The sequence below is a fragment of the Gossypium arboreum genome, chromosome 10, assembly GCF_025698485.1.
Source record: "Gossypium arboreum isolate Shixiya-1 chromosome 10, ASM2569848v2, whole genome shotgun sequence".
Taxonomy (NCBI): domain Eukaryota; kingdom Viridiplantae; phylum Streptophyta; class Magnoliopsida; order Malvales; family Malvaceae; genus Gossypium; species Gossypium arboreum.
This window is the reverse complement of record NC_069079.1, coordinates 116,481,538-116,503,169: the sequence shown is the minus strand read 5'-3', so window position 1 is coordinate 116,503,169 and position 21,632 is coordinate 116,481,538. Positions and strand designations below refer to the sequence as shown.

Sequence of the window (21,632 nt, the reverse complement as noted above, 5' to 3'; positions counted from 1 at the left end):
TGAAAAAGGATGTGGAAAGTTTTTAAAGACAATGCATAATTTAACTTTAGTGCCTAATTAATCGTCCTCTTTAAAAATAAAATCCAATCAAACAAATATCTAAAAGCATAATTTTAATCCGCAACATTGTGTTGAGTGAAGATTTTATTTTTTAAAAAACTACTACTATTACTACTAATAATAATAAAAATAAATTCTTGTGCACAACGAAGAAAAGTCTTTAAATCGAAAAAGAACGTGGAAAGTTTTTGAAGGCAATGGAGCGAGTCAACACGGTAATAATGAATCATGTGCCCGCTACAACTTGTCCATTAAAATGGCGTTGAATCTTCAAACATTCATCCTATTCCTACCTGTAAGATATTCTATATTTACATAGCCCAGATAGTGGGAAAAACAAACAAGAGAGGGTGATGGGGTTTGGTGGTATGTTTAAGAAGCTTACTGTGTTTGCAGTTATGGTAACAATTATGGCAACTTCAGTAGCAGCTCAACCGAAACCTGGATGCCAAAGCCACTGCGGAAACATAGGAATCCCATACCCTTTTGGTACACGCAAGGGTTGCAACATCGGCAGCGACTTCTTCATTAATTGTAACACCTCTTTTAACCCCCCAAAAGCATTCTTAAGCGACACTGAAATTGAAGTTCTCAACATCTCCCTGGATGATGGTCATTTGCGCGTTCAATATGACAAGTCCATAGGTTATGACTGTTATGACTTATCAGGGCCCACTTCACAGGGGAGTCCCTTTTTCGGTCATAGAAAATTCTCCATATCTTACTCCAGAAACAAGTTCACTGCCATTGGTTGTGACACTATCGCCTACTTCTGGGGTTTTTATACATGCTTTCAAACTATTCATCCGGATGTTTAACAGTTTGTAATAATGTGAGCGATGTGATAAATGGGTCTTGCTCTGGCATTGGCTGCTGCCAGACGGCTATCCCTAGAGGATTGCAGGCTTATTTCTTCGATTTTAGTAGCTCTCGGAATCATTCCAGCGTGTTGACGTTCAATCCTTGCAGCTATGTATTTATTGTGGAAGATGGAGCCTACACCTTCTCTACATCAGATCTTTCCAACCTAGATTTCAACAAAAGGGAATACCCACTTATTCTTGATTGGACAATCGGGAATCAAACTTGTGAAGAAGCTAAAATGGACCCAAAAAATTATGCTTGCAAGCAAAATAGTGCTTGTATGGATCCAGAAAGTGGCCCTGGATATTTGTGCAAGTGTAATCATGGTTTTCAGGGTAACCCTTATCTCTCCATCGGCTGCCAAGGTAAAGATTTCAAGTTCTTCTCCATTGCAGATTCATTTTGATGAAATTACCTAACTGTACTCTTTTTTTTCTTTGTTTATTTAAAATGTTTAAAAACTGTAGATATTAATGAATGTGAAACACTGAAGCCTTGCAATGAAAGTGGTACATGTCATAATACACTTGGAAGCTATAATTGCTCATGCCCTGAAGGATTTAAGGGTGATGGTCAGAAAAATGGAACAGGTTGCAGTCCCAAGCCGCGCCGTGATAATTTTTCCATTCTTGTTGTTGCTCTAGGTTGGTACACTTAATTAAATGTTACTTTCATTATATGTCAGATAAGAGTTATTGTTTTTGGGTTCAATCAAGAGCTGATATAAATAAATTTTATTTACCTTATTTAACATTTTATTTACTTCATTAATAATAGCCACATTATAATTGAATAATAATATACTCACAATATTGTATAATTCGTATACACTTTTAATATTTAATTATTACTATTTTTACTATCTTTTTGTCACTTTAGTTTTGATTTTCTTTCCACCATTTTGGTTATTAACCTTCTAAATTTAGTCAAATTATTATCTTATAAAAATTAATTATATAATTAAAATTTTAACAGTTTTAAAAGAAAATGATTTTTTTCTTTTTAAATAACCTTTATGCATTTTTATATATTTCAATACTAATATGATTTTTTTAAAAAATAACCATTTTGTTTAAATAACCTTAGGCATTTTTAAATATTTTTATGAAATACACATGAATTGTAGTAGGAATTGTCAAGTCAATATGGTTAAATTTTTAACAGATTCGTCAATTATTTTACTCAATAAATAACAATTTGACCAAATTTGTAAGGTTAAATATTAAAGTACAACAATTGTCTAAATTTATAAGGTTAAAGATTAAAGGTCAAAGAGGTGAAAAGAAAATTAGGGTCAATGTGACAAAATAAGTAAATATCATAAGCTAAAATTTTCATTACGTAAAAAACTTGTAATCTTTATCCAATTTATATTTATTTTTATTTTCTTTAACTTTCAACCTATATCTTTTTATATGGGTAAACTATCCTATTATACTCTAAATATGAATCGCTTCTATTTTGGTCACCTAGATTTTTTTTGTTAATTTGGTAACTCAAAATAAAAATTGATCAAATAGATCACTCCACCATTAAATGGTAATGGAAGACTAACGGTGCATTGTCACATTAATTACTGTAAAATTAGGGTAAACTATTTGCCAGTCACTCTAAATAGGAGTTGTTCTTATTTTGGTCATCCAAATTTTTTTTCATACAAATGCACCATTAGTCTTCTGTTATAATTTAACGGTGGAGTGACCAATTGATCAATTTTTATCTTGTGTTATCAATTTAAGAAAAAAATTGAGTGATTAAAATTGGAACGACCTCTATTTAGAGTGACTAACGGTGTAATTTACCTAAAATAATTTCAAAAGAAATTATTTTATATAAATCATAAATTGCATTAATTGAAGTAAAATAATATAGGATGATGCATATTCGTTTTTATATTACATGAATTCAAAAAGTTGTACTATTAGATGATTTTTTTTTTGAAGAAAAAGCCACACTAAAAAATAATTTTATTTTTATGATTTTACCATAAAAATAATATCTTAGATATTCTTGAAAGCTATTTTAAGTTTTATATATGTTAAAAAATAATTTATATAAATAAATATTGAAAATATTAAAAGTAGTTTATTTTTTATATTATGTTTAAATACATTTTAATATTAATATTTTAGTTTGTAATTTCCATTTCGGATTGAAGAACATTTCTATCATTTGCTAAGAATCAAATACTGACTTGTAGATAGTTTTTCGTGTAAGTCAGAATTTTATTCATCCATTTTTCAAAAATTGAGAAATTAATGCAATATATACAACATCATGATTCATGTGGCAAAAGATATGCCCATCTAAATTTTATTCAAACGGTAGCTTAAATGGTAACATTAACGATGCTAGGAGTTAATCAAATAAGTGGCATTGACATATTTATTTGGATCTCATGCAGGGATCGGCTTAAGTATAGGGCTCTTGTTTCTAATTTTCGGAGTAGGGTGGCTTTATAGGATACTGCAGAAAAGAAAATACATAAAAATTAAACAAAAACTTTTTGAAAGAAATGGTGGGTTATTGTTTCAAAAAAAGACGTCTTCAAATGAAGGTCGTCTGGATAAAGCTGAACTCTTCAGTTCCAAAGAGTTGGAAATAGCTACTGATCAATACAATGAGAACAGAATATTGGGTTGTGGTGGTCAAGGCATGGTTTATAAAGGAATGTTGTCTGATGGGAGAATTGTTGCAGTAAAGAAGTCAAAGACTGTAAACGAAGGGTATCTTGAACAATTTATCAATGAGATCTTCATTCTTTCTCAAATTGATCACAGAAATATTGTCAAGTTATTAGGCTGTTGCTTGGAGACCGAAGTGCCCCTCCTTGTTTATGAGTTCATCCCTAATGGAACCCTTTCCCATCTCATTCATGACGAAAATGAAGAGTACCCAAGGTCGTGGGATATACGATTGCGCATTGCAGCGGAAGTTGCGAGTGCGATTTCTTACTTGCACTCATCTGCATCCATCCCCATTTATCACCGAGATATCAAGTCTAGTAACATACTACTAGATGAAAAGTTCCGAGCAAAAGTATCAGACTTCGGAACATCTAGATCAATCAGCATTGATCAAACTCACTTGACGACATAAGTGCTTGGGACTTTTGGGTATTTAGATCCTGAATACTTCCAATCAAGTCAATTTACTGAAAAGAGTGATGTTTATAGTTTTGGAGTGGTTATTGTCGAGCTCTTAACGGGAAAAAAGGCAATGTCGACGTTCGGATCTCAAGAAAAGAGAGGCTTAGTCTCGTATTTTATGTCGTCGATGGAAGAAAACCATTTGCTGGATATTGTTGATGTTGAAATTGGGAAGGACAGTCAAAAGGATGAAGTAGTAGCAGTTTCTCAGCTTGCGAAAAGATGCTTGAACTTAGATGGGAGATATAGACCAACAATGAAAGAAGTGGCCATGGAAATCGAGAGACTTAGAACTCGACAAGGTGACTGCATCCACACTCATCAGCTTAAACAAGCTGAGGTCATTGCAAGAAAATCGATTGAGAATTGGGATTTCACTTCATTCTCAACAGAACATTATCCGAATTGCAGCATAACCTCTACATCAGAATCAGATGTTCATCCACTTATGTTGTAATCCAATTTAGTACAAGATTTCTAAGTTCCTATTCTGTTTCTGTCCTAGTACAAGATCTCTATGTAATACCCCGAAAACTTTTACAGTAAGATATTATCCTTGATATAGTAAAATAAGAAAATAAAGTGACAAAAAGGGAAATTTTGAGTTATGTCAAAATTGAGAAGTATATTATGATATATTAATTCAAGAAAGGACTAAATTGTAAAAGTGAGAAAAGTTTTGTTGCACAAGAGTAAATACTTAAAATTTGAGGGGTTAAAGTGTAAATATGAAAAAGTTGAAGGACCAATAGTGTAAATATTTTAAGAGTGGAATGATCTAGAAACTAAGGAAAATGGATGAATTAGGACCAAATTGAATAGGTGAAGAACTATGAGGGACTAAATTGTAATTTTACCAAATTAAATGATGACTCAAGGATGGAATTTTAAAAGATTATGAAGGGCAAAATGGTCAATTGGAAGAGAGAGAAATTTAGAAAGCAATGATGATGTTGGAGATATTTTAGATTAAATAAATAAATAATAGTTTATTAATATTTTAATTTAATTTTTAAATGATATTTTATTATTTTATTATTATTTTATTTAGTATATATAAGGAAAGAAAGATGAAGAATCATCATCTTTTTCCCATGCACCCAACGTATGAAGAGAAAAGGAAGAAAGAAACTTTCTTTTCTTTACAATTTGGTCATTCTACCAAAAATTCACCATTTTCATCCAAAAATCAAAAAAATTTCCTTAGCTACCAAGAGAGAAAAATGTTAAGGAGGCTATGGGAAGTTAAAATATCAAGTTGGATTCAAGAAATGGAGGCTGATGGAGAGAGAAAATCAAGATGAAGGTTGGAATCAATAGAACAAGGTAAGAACATCATGATTTCAATATATTTTTAAGTTTGATATTATTGAAAAAGCTTGGGATTGATGTTAATGTAGAGTTTCCTTACATATGGTCCTATGTTCTTGATATGTTAATGAAGAGAAAATAAGAGAAAGTGAAGAGAAATAGTGTAGAGAAAGAAAATAAGGGTGTTATTAACATGATAATTAATATCTTGCACTAAAACAGTTCTAGACAACAGCAGTATTCTAACTTTGAAAAATCACCATAAATTGTAGAAATTGAATTAGAAGATTAACAAAATATGGAATTAAATCTTATTGAGTCTAGGTTCTCATAGAAGAAACATTGTAAGCAATGGATTTGTAAATTTTGAGATATAATGAATTTTGTGAGACAAGGTCAGAATGAATTCGGGTTCCCCTGTTCAGACTTTGAAAAATCATAAAAAAATGAATAAAAATAATTAGGGGCTTAATTTATATGTATAGAATCCTGAATGAGTCTAGTTTTATTATAAACAAACTAGAACATCATTTGAATTCTGTACAAGTAGATAATTAATTTTTAGTGAAGAAGGGTCAGAACTGTCAGACAGCAGAACAGGGGTGACTTTAATGAATAAACTGTACTAATTGGATAAACCAAAAATTCTGAAAATTTTATGGTAAGAATATATGTGAGTCTAGTTTCAGATAAAATTTACAGATCTTAATTTTGACTTCTGTAACTCAAGAAATAAATAATTTAGTGACTATAACTCAAATGGACAGCTTTGAATATACATATAAGTAAATAGTGAAATTATTGATAATGTTACTTATAAGCATATTATATAAATTTAAGGATGTGGAATGGAGAGGAGGAGGAGGAAAATATATATGAATATTCAGCAAGCATGACTAATTTGCATGTTTTAGGCTTAAGGACTAAATTGAATAAAAGTAAAACTTTATGGGTAATTTTGTAAAAATGTCAAAAAATGAGCAAATTGCATGAAATGGATTAATTTTATTATTTAAATTACAAAATTGAATGAAATTATTAATTAAGTTCAAGATAGGGGGAAAACATGTTTTAGGGATTAAATTGAAAAGTGTTGAAATTATGGAAAAATTCTGATATTTTATAGAATTCATGGATTGTTATCAATATGTATGAGAATAATAGCTGGAAATAAGGATTAAATTGCAAGAATTTTATTTTCCTGCCCCTAAGGATGAAATCGTCATTAATTAAAAGTTTAGGGGCAAAATGGTAACTTTTCCTAGAGCATTAATTACATGCATTAGAATATGAAATGAATGAAAATGATGATCAAATTTATTTATAAAGATCCGATTTACTCAAATATGAGACTTGATCGTGGAAAAGAAAAGATATCGGATTAATGAAATTATAAACACAAACAAGCAATGAGGTAAGTTCGTGTAACTTGAATTATATTCTTAAATGCTTGAAATGCATGTTTTTGATATGAATATGATTTGAATGTTCATTATATGAAATTTATGAAACATTGACATATTTGATGGGAACAAATCTCGGTTGAATGAAAGGAAAATTCGTTGGATCTCTGAAAAGGAATTGATGATAAAAAGGATCTAGCCCGGACGGGTGATCCTATCCTAATATAGCCCTCCCGAAGAATATGTGGAAAATGGATTTAGCCCGGACGGGTAATCCAAATTAGGGTCTGAATTTAGCCTGGACTGGTAATTCAGATCCAAGCTCATTAGAGTAATTGTCGTTGTAGGGATTTAGCCTGACCGGTAATCCCGACAATACTCTATGAGTTTATATTATGTGATTTAGCTCGACCGGTAATCCCACTGTAAGGATGAGGTTCGTGGGAGTGTGCTCTCTGATATGAAATGTGTAAGACCATGGTTGAAAGATACCATGGCAACGTGATATGAAACGAATAAGACCATGGTTGAAAGATACCATGGCAACATGACGGGAAATGAATAAGACCATGGTTGAAAGATACCATGGCAACGTGACATGAAAAGAATAAGACCATGGTTGAAAGATACCATGGCAACATGACAGAAAATGAGTAAGACCATAGTTGAAAGACACTATGGCATCATGTCAAAGATAAATAAGACCGTGGATGGGAGACGCTATGATATCTATTGAACAATTGATATTCAGGTAATACGTATTAGATGACGAATGGTTACATGAAATGGTTGTGTGAAATGTTTACAAGAACTGGTCATATGGAAATATATGTACAAAATAGTTGTATGAAATAATTATGAAGATAGATAAACAAAATAAGAATAAGTACATGGAATATAATTTATGTTAAGTTTGATATAAACTTTACGGAATAAATATACTTAAATATATGGAAATGATGAAACATGAAATATTGATATAATGAAACGATTGATATATACTTATAAAGAAACGGTAATAGAATTAATATGTTTCATGACATGTACATATATGATTATCTTTGATACGTTGATACAAGGAAATTATGTAAGTAAAGACAATTATTAAACTCAAATGTGACATGTCGAGAAAATAAGTATATCAATGTTGAATTTATATGAAATATATGCAAGTATACTAACAATGATGTGGCTTGACACTTAGACAAAGGACAAGCTATTGATTGAATGGTAATATGTTTAATTACAAGAAGCATTTAAATGGTAAGTACTTAGATGAAAATAAAATTTAAGATTTTGCGAATTTTTTTTATAATCTCGATTTAATTCCATTTAGTTTCTAGTGTATGTTTGGGGCTTCGAGGGCCCAATAGAGAGACGTTATGATTATTTTCAAAATCTGAATAATAAATGACTCAGAATTATCTAAAAATGTTCAGTAAACTCCGGTAATGCTTCGTACCCTATTCTAACAATGGATACGGGTAGAGGGTGTTACACTCTAAGTTTCTATTTTGTTTCTGTCCTACTGATGACTCTGACCTTAATTTATTCATGAAATTGAATGTTCAATAAAAGCCACCGTCATTGACAACTGCACTATCTCTCACACCACCCCTGATGATCAATTATAAATAATTATAATATACATTGTTATATAATTGTATACCAGAATGCACATTATAATATGATAATTATATGCATTCTTGCATAATTGCATATAAATAATGGCGTGCAATGAATTACATGACACCACATGTATAAATTTATAAATTACTATTCATTAGATATAAAAGTTAATAATCACTATCTTTCTGCCGATTTTCATTGTGCCATCTTATTTTGGTTTTTTAACTTGCGTCTGTAATGATTTTTTGGCAAATAAGTTCTACTAGGTGTTATTGGCGAAAATATGTCTATAAATAAATTCTATTTGGAGTTATCCAATAGCGGCGGTAGTCACAATAGTTCACTCTGTTTTATCTGAAAGGACCAGTAGTATTAGTAATTTTAATTTTGAGTGTTTTTTGGTTGTTTCTTTTAGTGGCTGATTACTATTTCTTAAAAAATATAATAGAATTTAATAAGTATTCATATAGTCCATTAGAAAATGATGGTAAAAAGTATTATAGAGACCTCTATATTAGGAGTTAGATTACATTTTAATTTTTTTATTCAAACAATGGAGAAATTAGTCCCTATAAAATATATCAAAGAGTAAACTAGTGTTTTTGTTGAAAATTTCATCCATTTTTGCTATTAAAAATTGGTCTATGTATGTCAACATGATATACACATGGCATGTCACGTGCCATTGTCTAGTTATTTCGTCAACCACGTCAACTTTTAACAGTACAAGTGAATGGAATTTTCAACAGAAATGCTCAATTTACTCTTTAATCTAATATATAAGAATTAAATTACTCATTTTTTTAAGTAGATAACATAAAATACAATTTATCTCCTTATAAAGGGTCTCTATAATACTTTTACCAAAACATAAGTAATAAAAATTGGTAGTAGAATGAAATGAGTGTTTGTTGGGGAAAGAAGACATAAGGTGTTGGGCCACACTACCCTTTACTCTCTAATAACCCTCATGCCGTGAAGAATGGTGGATTCATAATGGCACGAGTTGCATTTTATTCCACATGACCTGGAAGCTTCAGAGTAACTTAATTCATAATCACTTCAAATATTCAAGGTTGTTTTATGACAATCAAAACCATGGCTTATTTTGTATATAAGACAACAAAAGATGGCTTCTCCCTTAATACCATTCAAACTCATATTTTTCCATGTATGTTGAGAGGTTGCCAAAATGGAAGTGGGAATAAAGACTTCAAAGTTTCAATATATGTTTTCTTATACTTTAATTTGGAATTTGTAAGGAAAAAAATCATCTCATAGTGAAGTTGAAAATTATAGATTAATAACTAATCATGAAACTACTACTTTTTTATTTCCTCAGCAATTATATGTAATATTTAAACATTCGAGGTATAAAGTGATTATTTATGGGATAATATCTGATGACTGAGAATTAATAAATTTGGAAAATAATAATTTTAAAACCTAGTTTAGAATATTTTGTTATATTGATATACAGGAAGAAATTGAGAGAATAAAAAACTAATTAATTTTAATTATAATCAAATAAAAGTTTATATGCAAAAAACCCTTAAGAAAATGTAAAAAAATTAATTAATCCTTGTATTAAATTCGCACCCAATTGAATTTTTACAATTAATTAAAATAATTAATTAAACCCCGCCATTAACGGAACCCATGATTGACCTTGTTGATAGTTAAAATAAATTGGCATGCCAATCAGATAGTGATACGTAATAACTTTTGGTTTAATTTAATATTTTCTCATAAAAATATTTAAAAATAAAATAATCAGAAATGACTTTAAATTATAAAATTACTAAATATAGAAATTTATATAAGATAAAAAATTATAAATATTATAAAATAAAAACTTAATAAACTCGAAATAAATTGTAAAAATATAAAATAACTAAAACATTTTTAAAATATTTAAAATTTTATAAAAACATATAAAATTCTTAAAAACTTATAAAAAACATAAAATGATTCAAAAATATTAAAATTAATATAAACATATAAAATTATTAAAAATTATTAAAAATTAAACTGGACCGATTAGTCGATCGATTGGTTAGATCAAAATTGGCAAAGATATTGGTTCGGAGAAAGCTATTAGACTGGTTGGCCAGGGAATTGGGCGGTTGAACTAATTTTTTTAATTTATTTAATTATTTTTTAATATTTTCTTTAATTAAACTGGTCGAAATGATGAACTGGTGGCTTGACCGGTTCGACTACTAGTCCAGTTCTAAAACTTTGGTCATAATATTTTCATACCAACATATGTTAATAGTTGGATAATGAAATATTGATTTGATAGTATCTAACTGTACCAAAAATACTTTTTATCATACAATAATTAGCAAATAATTTTCAACTTTTCAATGTTTAAACTATTGTATTGTACTTAAAAATATTGGAGATAAAAATTTTAAAAATAATAATAAATTTATCAATAAAAAGAAGAGGGTCTAACAATTATCATTTTATTTATGGAATCTTGAGAATATTTTTTCAACATGAAAATAACCCAAACGATCTAATGACTATTCCTATTGTCCAACAGTGAGTTTGGTGTGATGTCATGTATAATTATGGTTTTAGAGAATTAAATGTCTTTTTATAATTTTTATATTATTTATAAGTTCTTATGAATTTTTATTGTTTTTACAAAATTTTAATTATTTTATTATTTTTATAGATTTATAGGTTTTTATCATTTTTATAAATTTATAAATTTTTATATTTTATGATTTTCATAAAATTTTAAATATTTTTATTAATTTTATAAATTTTTATGATTTGTTATTTTTTATTTTTATAATATTTATAAGTTTTTATAATTTTTAATTTGTGTCAATTTTAATAATTTTAAATATTTAATGTTTTTTTATATTTTATGATTTTAAATCATTGTTTATGAAAATTATTAGATTAGACTAGAAGTTGTCGTGTGTTACCTTTTGATTGATCCGTCAACAACTATAGATTCTGTAATGGAGAGGTTTAACTTATTATTTTAAGTAACGGCAAGGGTTCAATTGAATACGAATTTAATACAGTGTTTTGTTTATTTTTTTCGCATTTTTAAAAACTTTTTTAACATATAAAATTTAAATAAACTTATCAATATTTAATATAATTTATTGAAATAATAATAATAATTGATTGATGGCGAGACTTAATACTCTCACTACCCATCAAACATTATCCCTATGAAGGAACGAAATAATAAATTTCAGAGTAAAACGACGAAGACTTGGAGCTGAGTTGACTATTCCTATTCAAGTACACCACTTAAATCTACGATGCAAAACAAGTTATCGGAGTGAATTGTAGCTTTTTAAATGAAATAAAATCAATTATTTATGCGTTGTTTATCCATCGAAGGGTGAATTTAAATTGATGTAAGCTTCATTTAAGCCTTTTTTTTTATGAAAATCGAAGAAAAGTTTTTAAATCGAAAAAAATAAAATATGAAAAGTTTTTAAAGGGTAATGAATGAGTCAACACAGCGATAAAGAATCATGTGCCGGCTATAGTATTCTACAACTTGTCTATTAAAATGGCATTGAATCTTGGCACATGCATGCTATTCCTGTAAGTTATTCTATATTTACATAAGCCGAGAGAGGGGTGACGGGGTTTGGTTGCATGTTTAAGGAGCTTGCTGTGGTTGCATTTATGGTGACACTTAAAACAATTTCAGTAGCAGCCCGAGCAAAACCTGGATGTCAAAGCAACTGCGGAAACATAAGCATCCCATACCCTTTTGGTACATTAGCAGCCACTTTTTCATTCGTTGTAATACCACTTTTAACACCCCCAAAGCATTCTTAAGCAGCACGCTTTTAGAAGTTCTCAACATCTCCCTGGATGATAATTATTTACGCAATCGTATAATTCATCAAAATCTTTAAAATATTTTTGAATTTGATAATTTTTGTTTATATCTTTTCTAATATAAATTAGATTAGATCTGAATTAATTTGTCTGCATTTACATAATACTTAAAATTTAAGTCCAACTTTTCAAATCTAAGTTCTCAAACAGAGCATTACAACATCTTTAAAAACAATATTTTTTTATAAGATACACAACATCATATAGCAAGAGACATGTCCAATTAATTTTTATTTCAAATAGTAGTTTAAATGGTAACATTAACTATTTTAGGAGCTACTCATTTAAGTCATATATTTATTTGGATCTCATGCGGGTATTGGCTTAAGTATAGGGCTTTTGTTTCTAATTGTCGGGTATGGTAGCTGTATAACATACTGCAGAGAAGAAAGTATATTAAACTCAAACACAAAATCTTTGAAAGAAATGGTGTTATTGTTTCAAAAAGCATGTCTTTAAATGAAGGTGGTCTGGATAAAGCTAAACTCTTCAGTTCCAAAGAGTTGGAAATAATTACAGATAAATATAATGAGAAAAATAGCATTGATAAGTGCTAAAAGTAACATGTTTTAGCCTAATTTTTAATTCATTTTTGGGTGACTATTCAATGTAAATGGTGAATTTTATGCTCACAATCTTTTAAATTCATGTTTTTATACTTAGGAGAGTATTTGAGAGCAAAATGAGTGAAAAATGAGCGAAAACTAGAAAATCGGAGTGACCTACAGGAGCCACATGGACTGCCACACGACCATGTGGCAGGCCGTGTCATTTACACGGGATTGCACCCTAAACTGCGAAAAACATGACCTTTTAATTTTTTCGGGCATTCTAAGAAGTATATATTCTTTCAAAACTAGAACAACTTGACTTGGAATCAAACAATTTTAGTGGGCGTATCCCTCATGATCTTGGAAATTGCTTCAAGTTATTCAACTTGAATTTGAGCAAGAACAACCTCGAAGCGAGCATTCCATCTTCAATAAGCTACATTAATGCTCTTCAAAGCCTAGATTTGAGTGAGAACTCACTTATTGGAGGTATCCCACAACAGTTTGGAAAGTTACAATCCTTGGAAGTATTGAACCTTTCTCACAATATGCTCAACGGTTCCATCCTGGAAGCTTTTAATAATTTGCGTGGTTTGAGATTTGTGAACATATCTTTCAATCAATTTGAAGGTCCTATTCCAAATCTTAAGGCTTTTCATGTGGCTTCGTTTGATGCCTTAAGAAACAATAAAGGCCTATGCAGTAATGCCACTGGACTAATGGCTTGTGTTCCTTCTTTTCTAGCCAACCATAGTCTGGAAAAAGGATCAAAGTCATCATTTCAGTTATGCTTCCACTCTTTGGAGATCTACTACTATTTTTACTGTATTGTTTCAAAAAAAGATGCCTTTAAATGAAGGTGGTCTAGATAAAGCTAAACTCTTCAATTCTAAAGAGTTGGAAATAGCTACTGATCAATATAATGATAATAGAATTGAAAAGTGCTAAAAGTAACATATTTTAGTCTCATTCTTAATGCATTTTTGGGTGATTATTTGATGTACATAGTGAACTTTATGCTCATAATCCTTTAAATTCATGTTTTTATACTTAGGAGAGCTTAGGAGAGCATTTGGGAGAAAAAGGAGCGAAAAACAAGCAAAAATAAAAAAATCAGAGCGACTTACAGGAGCCATACATGTTGACCATTTCCACACGGCCTGAACACACAGCCGTGTGAGCCATATGAGTTGCCACACGACCATGTGGTAGGCCGTGCCATTTACATGTGATTGCACCCTAAACTGCACAAAAACATGATTTTTAGGTTTTTTGGGCATTCTAAGACGTATATATGACAAAAATAAGAAGATAGGGGGAGTTGTCGTAGAATATTCAAGAAAACAAAAACGCCATTGAAATTGATCTAAAGCAGATTTCTGTCAAGATTGAAGATTCCAGTTGATTTCTTAGGAGATTATCATGAGTTTCCTTGTTTCTTTTGGTTATACTGTGTTTTAGATGTTTTTATTTTCAAGCATGAACTAATTTTCTAAATACCTAGTGAGATAAACCCTATGATGGATTCTATCATTTGATTTTTATTTTACGCAATAAATACTTGGATCTTGTTCTCAATTATGTGTGCTTAATTCTTGGTTTGATATTTCTAAATTATTGATCCATATTTGATGTGCTTAAATCAGAGAAGGAATAGACCCTATTTAAGAGTAAATCTTGCCTAATTGAGTAGAGCTGCATGCAATCTTAGAAATAAGACGACATAAATCTATCAGATTGGAGTCAAACCTAACAGAGGAATCTATAAATCGAATTAATGCAATAATAGATGTTTTAATTAAAAAGAAATTTCAATTAATCAACCTAGAGTTAATAACTGACAATTGCACTATCTCCCATACCACCTCTGGTGATCAATAATTGTAATACTTGAGGATAGATTCAAATTTTAAAGATTTGTGACGAATTTTTTTCTACTTAATGTGATAAATCTATTTATATTCTATTACAATAATTTACTTTTACAAAGGATTGGTTTAGATGAAATGCTATGTGAATGCCTTATTCCACATAAGGTCAATCACTCAATGGTTTGGTTAACTGAAATCATGCTCACTGAGTTTTATGATGCCAATTTATGATCTATTTATAACAGACTCAATGTACTTGATGAATCTAAAACTTCCCCTAATTCTCTGCTTATCATATTCATTTGAAAAAAAAGAGTTAATTATTAGAGATTAAATGCGAGGGATTAATGGCATTATCAAAAGAAATTCATAATCACTTGGATTTTTGTATTTTTTGTTTTATGAAGCATGTTTTGGATTATTTATCTTAATCTTAGTAAGGTTGATTTTGATGCTTTAGAGGATTTTTTTAAATTTGAGAATTTATTTTGAAATTATTATTTTTGAAACTATAAAAGATATAAAATTCTTAAAAAAAGTTTAATTCACAATTTGATTATTGAAGTATACTCATTATCTTACGTTGGTATTTAAATTTATTTTTGTCCCAATTTGATACCTAAAGAGTTGTTTTATTATAGTTTTTGGTCTAATTTTTTAACGATCATTAAAAAAAATCTGATGGTTGTTTAGCCAATGGAAAATGCCACCTGGCGTTTCTTTTGTGTAGCTTTTAGATTTTGTTTCAAATATAAACTTTAAAATTTGTAAAAATATAAAAAATATATAAAAAGTAAAGAAAAAATATATATACATAATTTAAAAAAAGGGTAAAATATATATATAATTTAAAAAAGGGTAAATTACACCAACAGTCGCTCAACTTTGATGCAGCTGACAAAACAATCATTCTGATTTCAATTCAGTCACTCAACTTTCAAAAAATAACAAATCAGATCTACTAACTTTCAAAAAACCAACACCAAAAAAGAAGAACAAATAAAACCCTAGAATGAATTCTTCTTGTTCAGGAAAAAAGCTGAGAATTATGGCTTCTTCATTGTCATTACCCCAAAATACCCTTTTCGATATTCTTTCTAGATTACCATTTAGGTCAGTGACCCGATTCAAATCCCTTTCCAAGGACTAGGTATACCTCATCTCGACCACAACTTTCGTTGTCGACCATCTCCGCCGCTCTTCTTCTGATCTATCTTTCATCCTCCTTTGCTACAATACCCAGTGTGATTTCGACTTTTGCATCTTGCTAATCACTGACCCGACCCAAAATTTCACTTGTCGACATTTGGTTGTCCTTTTAGAGGGACCGCTTCCTTTGTTCACGAAAATCATAGGTTTAATTTATTGTTTAGTTTGTCTGGATGTTCCCCTTGTTTTGCTTCTAATTTTGTTTATGCAACTTGATAATGTTGGCAATGGAGATAGTGTTGTTTAGCTTAAATGATGACCCCTTTTGTTTATATCATCATATCCTATGAAGATCTCGACAAATCTGGGTTGTTTTGGTTCTTGAATTGCTTGAATGTTGCTTTGGAGGATTTTTTCCTCACTGGTTTGGTTGTGGGTACTGATAGTTTGACCCAAAATTGTCTTCAATCCCATTTTGATATGGTTTTTTCAGAGTTAATGGCTTTGGGCAGCAGAAAAAGATAGTCGGATCCCAACCATGGTGGCTCCTCTATTGGGCGGTTGAAAAAGAAAAAAAAAAGGATAGGGTGGTGGTTTGGAGGTCAACAATGGTGACGCCAAAGACGGTTGTGGCGGAGGCGGTAATGGCGAGATTGTTGGGATGGAGAAGAAGTATAAACATATTGGGTCATTTACGCAAAAAGTAAAAATATTGGGTAATTTATTAAAAAATGGAAAATGAAGGACGAAAAACAACAGTCACTCAACCTTACCTCGTCTAACGTGACAAGTTAACTTGCCACACCAGCTAGTTTACTAGCCATGTCACTTGTCCTGTTAGGCCTATAACAAAAAATGTTAATGAGTGACTGATTTGTAAGTTTTTGATAACGATGTTAATGGGTGACTGATTTGTCACTTTTCGATAATGTTAGTGACTGTTTTGTTATTTTTTGAAAGTTGAATGGCTGAATTAAAACTTTGCATCGTCTAACATGGCAAGTTAACTGGCCATGTCAGCTAGTTAATTGGCCACGTCACCTGTCCCATTAGGCCTGTAACCGAAAATATTAATGGGTGACTGATTTGTTACTTTTTGATAACGTTAGTGACTGATTGTTACTTTTTGATAACATTAGTAACTGATTTGTTATTTTTTGAAAGTTGAGTGATTGAATTAAAATAAGAGTGACTGGTTTCTCAGCTGCATCAAAGTTGAGTGACTGTTGGTGCAATTTACCCATTAAAAACTGCATATAATTTTTAAAAATATAAAAATAAAAAGAATTGTTCTATTATTATTTAAGTATTTATTATTCTTACCCACAAACATCACTTCTCACCGTCGTCGTTCGACGTCCTCTTTGACATTAGACCGTCGATCCAAAGCCTCCTTTTTAGATCTATAGGATTAAATTTCTAAAGAATCTCAAAAGTTGTAAGGTCACTCTCAAAACTTTAAAATTTTTGTGCTTCGATCTCCTAATCTTGTTGGTGATATGGATTGATTTTCAGATGTCTTTCTACTTTTGAGCTCGCTGATAGTAGTTCGGTGAAAACAACAATGACATCTTTAACGGAGGCGGCGGTTAGGATTTATGGATTAGAAGGGAGAAGATGAAGAAAAGGAGAAGAGATAAAAAAAATAAGAAAAGAGATAGAGAATAAGGAAAAAATGGATTTAATCTTTGAGTGATGAATTTCTTTAATGACGGTGATCACATTAACCAAAAAAAAATTGGATGATCAAAATATGAACGGCCTAATTTTAAAGTGGCTATGAGGATAATTTACCCCATTTTTAATAAAAAAAAAAATTCAATTCAAATTCAAATTTAAATTTAGAACATAAAAAAAAGAATTTAATTTTTTGATTAAACAAATAAATGTAAGCACACAATTTGACTCCAAGTACTGCTCTTGCATATTCTCAATTAGTGATTTAAATTAAAGTTTCATTCTTTAACTTGAGAAATTATGTAAGAATTTGATAGAAATTAGTTTAACAGCTTAAAATTATTAATCCTTTTTGTATATCATAGGAAATTAGTAGTGTCGTAACCATTTTTTGGTAAAACGGGAATCGACTTTGGTTTGAAAATGATAATTAAAACGGGAGTCGCCACCAATCTTTTTTGATGAGGTGTGATCGGATCACCTTAAATTAATCATTTTAATAAAAGTTAAGATTTACTAAAACGATAAGTTTTGGTCTACGAAAAATCAGAAAATGAGTTCGGGAGTCGGTTATGTAACGCCCCAATTTTCGGGAATTCTGTGAATGTTGACAAAATTTCATGCTTTGATTTTGTCATTTGTGAGTGAAATTATGAAATAGGACCTATGTGAAAATGTTTGAAAATGCTATAGGCTAAACTGAAGTGGCCAAATAAATAGGAGTGCAAAATAGGAGGATTTGCATGACAAACCTCCCATTTTACATGAAGTGGCCAACCATCATGTTGTTGTAGACAAAATGTACACTTGATATCCATAATTTATGGTACAAATTGATACAAATTGATAATAGGTTAGGTAAATGTTCAATGATAATGGGTTAGGTAAATGTTTCATGATAATAGGTTAGGTAAATGTTCCATGATAATGGGTTAGGTAAATGTTTCATGATAATGGGTTAGGTAAATGTTTCATGATAAGAATATCATGTCTTTTGTATTAAAGAATTAAATGGATGAAATATGAAGTTTTATTAAAAGAAAAGGGTGAAAAGAACAAAGTTTTGTCCATCTTTGTTCATCATAGCTGAAAGTTAGAGAAGAGAAAGGAGAGGAGAAAGCTCTTGAGTATTAGGTCATTAGGAGGAGGAAAATTGAAGGTAAGTTCTTGGTACCTTGCTTCTATTTTGAAGTTCATGAGTTCTTCTTGATTCTACCTTAACTCTTGAAGTATATTTTGATTTTTAGTTGTGTTGTGAGCATTTAGTCATAAATTAAAATGAAGGAAATGGTTGTTGTTTCATGTTCTTTTGATGAAAAATGGAAGATAGGTGAAGTTGAGCCAAACAAATGAGCATGCATGTGCCTTAGATGTTAAAGGAAAAATCAGCTAACATGTTGTGCTTTAAAAGATGAAATGGAGATTATACTTAAGTAAAATCATAGATATGTGATGATTGATTGGTGATATACATGTTTAAATAACAAGCATGCAAGTTAGGTGTGAAAGAGTGATTTGGTAATAAATCTGCTTGGGACAGCAGCAGTAACGTGACTTTGGAAAATCACCATAAATTGTGGGAGAAGAATTAGAAGCTGAATAAATTATGTAATTAAAGCTTAATGAGTCTAGTTTCTAATGAAATAAACAAGAACATATTTTGAATTCTGTACAATAAGAAATTTGATTCGTAATGAAGGGTGGTCAGATTAGTCAAACAGTGAAACATGGGAAACTTTGAGAAAATTCTGGTATTGATTGGCTAAACCAAAAATTCTGAAAATTTTATGGATAGAAGATATATGAGTCTATTTTCAGGAAAATTAACGGAACTTGATTTGGAGTTTCGTAGCTCCAGTTATAAATGATTTAGTGACTGTTGCTCAGGAAGACAGCTTGCAGTGAAATTATGATTATGTGGTAAACATTGACAAAAATTTGTTAATGAGTTGCTTATTGATTTCTTATAAGTTTACTATGATCTGTAGATGTGGTTGGCGAATATTGTAAGGGGTTAATACGTAGTTTGTATTTGAATAGTAGAATTAACGTGTTAGTAATCCAATTGTAGGCGGTTCGTGTGTGGATCTCGTCAAGATATCATCGCAAATGTGTGTAACTAACACCCTCTTTCTTAGTCTAAATCGGCAAAAGCCGAAAAGCGAAATGCCAAAACCGTATTTTGTAGATTTATGAAAAAGCGAATGCTCGTGAGGTAAATCGATTAATGTTTTTGGTAAGCTGCAATGTTTGGACCGCAAAGTGCATGATTTCGTGCCCTCGATATTTTTGGGCTTAATGGGCCAAAATTGGAATGATGGGCCAACTGCCCAATTCGTAAGAACCCTCGATGCGTGATTACGTTAGTACGTGAAAAGTAGGAATATGCATGAAAACCCTAAAATAGATAAATTACTGAAATACCTTTAAAAGTGGAAAATTTATAGTTTTACCCTAGGAGATAAATTACCAAAATACCCTTAGGTTAAATTGACCTAAATGCATGTTTGATTGTTGTTATTTATCGCATGCCATGTTGTTATTATCGATGCATGGGACCGGGATATTGACGGAGGAAGTACTGAAAGTGGCTTGTCCACATCTTGGAGGCTTTGCCTCAATTTATCGATAATCGAGCAGCAAAGGCAAGCAATCTGTGGAGTGTTAAATGGGTGGGTTGAGCTATTCCCACATGGAGTGTATGGCTGGTACGGGTGGAGTGTAGTGGTTGGTGGGTTGAGTAGTCTCCCCAAATGGGCTTGCATATGTTTACTTGATGTTGCATGTATTTTGAAATGGGCCTCTGGGCCATATCGTTATCTGAATAAGGGCTAAGGCCCGCTTATTGTAATCTGAAAAGGGCTCGCCCAGCACTACACTGCTACCTAAATGGGCTTGCATATGTTATTGATGTTGCATGTATTTTGAAATGGGCCTATGGGCCATCTCATTATCTGAATAAGGGCTAAGGCCCGCTTTATTGTAATCTGAAAAGGGCTCGTCCAAGACCACTGTTACTGAATGGGCTTAGACCCAATAGGCTTGAGTGACTTGGACTTTGAATGGGTTTTCCTTACACACCGAGTTTCCCCAAACTCACCCCTTTTATTTTCATCCACGCAGAAATCCCCAACCATAGTGGGCTTGGAGTCGTGAGGGAATTCGGAGTGGCCACCCGCTCGAAAGTTTGATTTTCTTCCGTGAACTGGACATCCTTTTATTTACGTTTGAAGTTTTGGGTTTTAAATGTAATAAGGCCGCTTATTTTTTTGATGGTTTTAATATGTATTACTAAGATAGGTAATACTTATTTTAACTGTTGAAATTGGATAGCTTTAGGCGCGTTTTCAAAAACAACAGTTGATTTCAAAATAACACGACAACAAGCAAAGCTTCCAAATGAAAGTATTTTCCAAAATTAATCATTTTTCCTAAAATGACTTAATCGAATCGGTTTCCTAGAAATATCCATGACGTTAAGGTGTGGCAATGGCGGTATGCATGTCTAGGATTGGATCCGAAGGAGCTTAGTATTAGCAATCCGATGGACTCACCACCTCTTTTCCTGTTTCCTACCGGTGCATGACTTCCATTCACTTTAACCCTTAATGAATTAATCTTTTGAACATCAAGTACGATTTTCGGACTTAGAATGGAAATTTTTTTTACGCTTTGATGTGGCATGCGGATCCGCCATAACCACGGGCGGGTTTGGGGTGCTACATTTAGTGGTATCGAGCCTAGGTTGCAACAACTCTACTGTGGAAGGGTTTACAAAAACAAAGATTTTCAAAACGAAAATTTTATAAAGAATTCGAAAAACTCGATTTTCAAAATTTAGATCTTTAGAAGGTGGCATTCTGAATATCCGGCCCAAGCCTGTAAGTATTACTCCGAACTCTTCTGAATATTTTTCTGACTTATCTGTCTGTACTGAAATCCTGCTCGGATACTCTAGATAGGATGATACTGAAACTATAGGAAAATCTGATAAGAGACTGAAACTGTAGCTCGACTTTGATTCTGCGAAAACAAACTTTGAATTACTGTTTGATTCATAAAACATCTGTAATAAACACT

At 31.1% G+C, this 21,632-nt stretch overlaps 1 pseudogene; it reads left to right on the top strand.

Moving 5' to 3' along the window:
• The first annotated feature begins 286 nt into the window (after positions 1–286).
• Positions 287–4,724, top strand: LOC108481723 (wall-associated receptor kinase 5-like; annotated as a pseudogene).
• Positions 4,725–21,632: the final 16,908 nt, after the last annotated feature.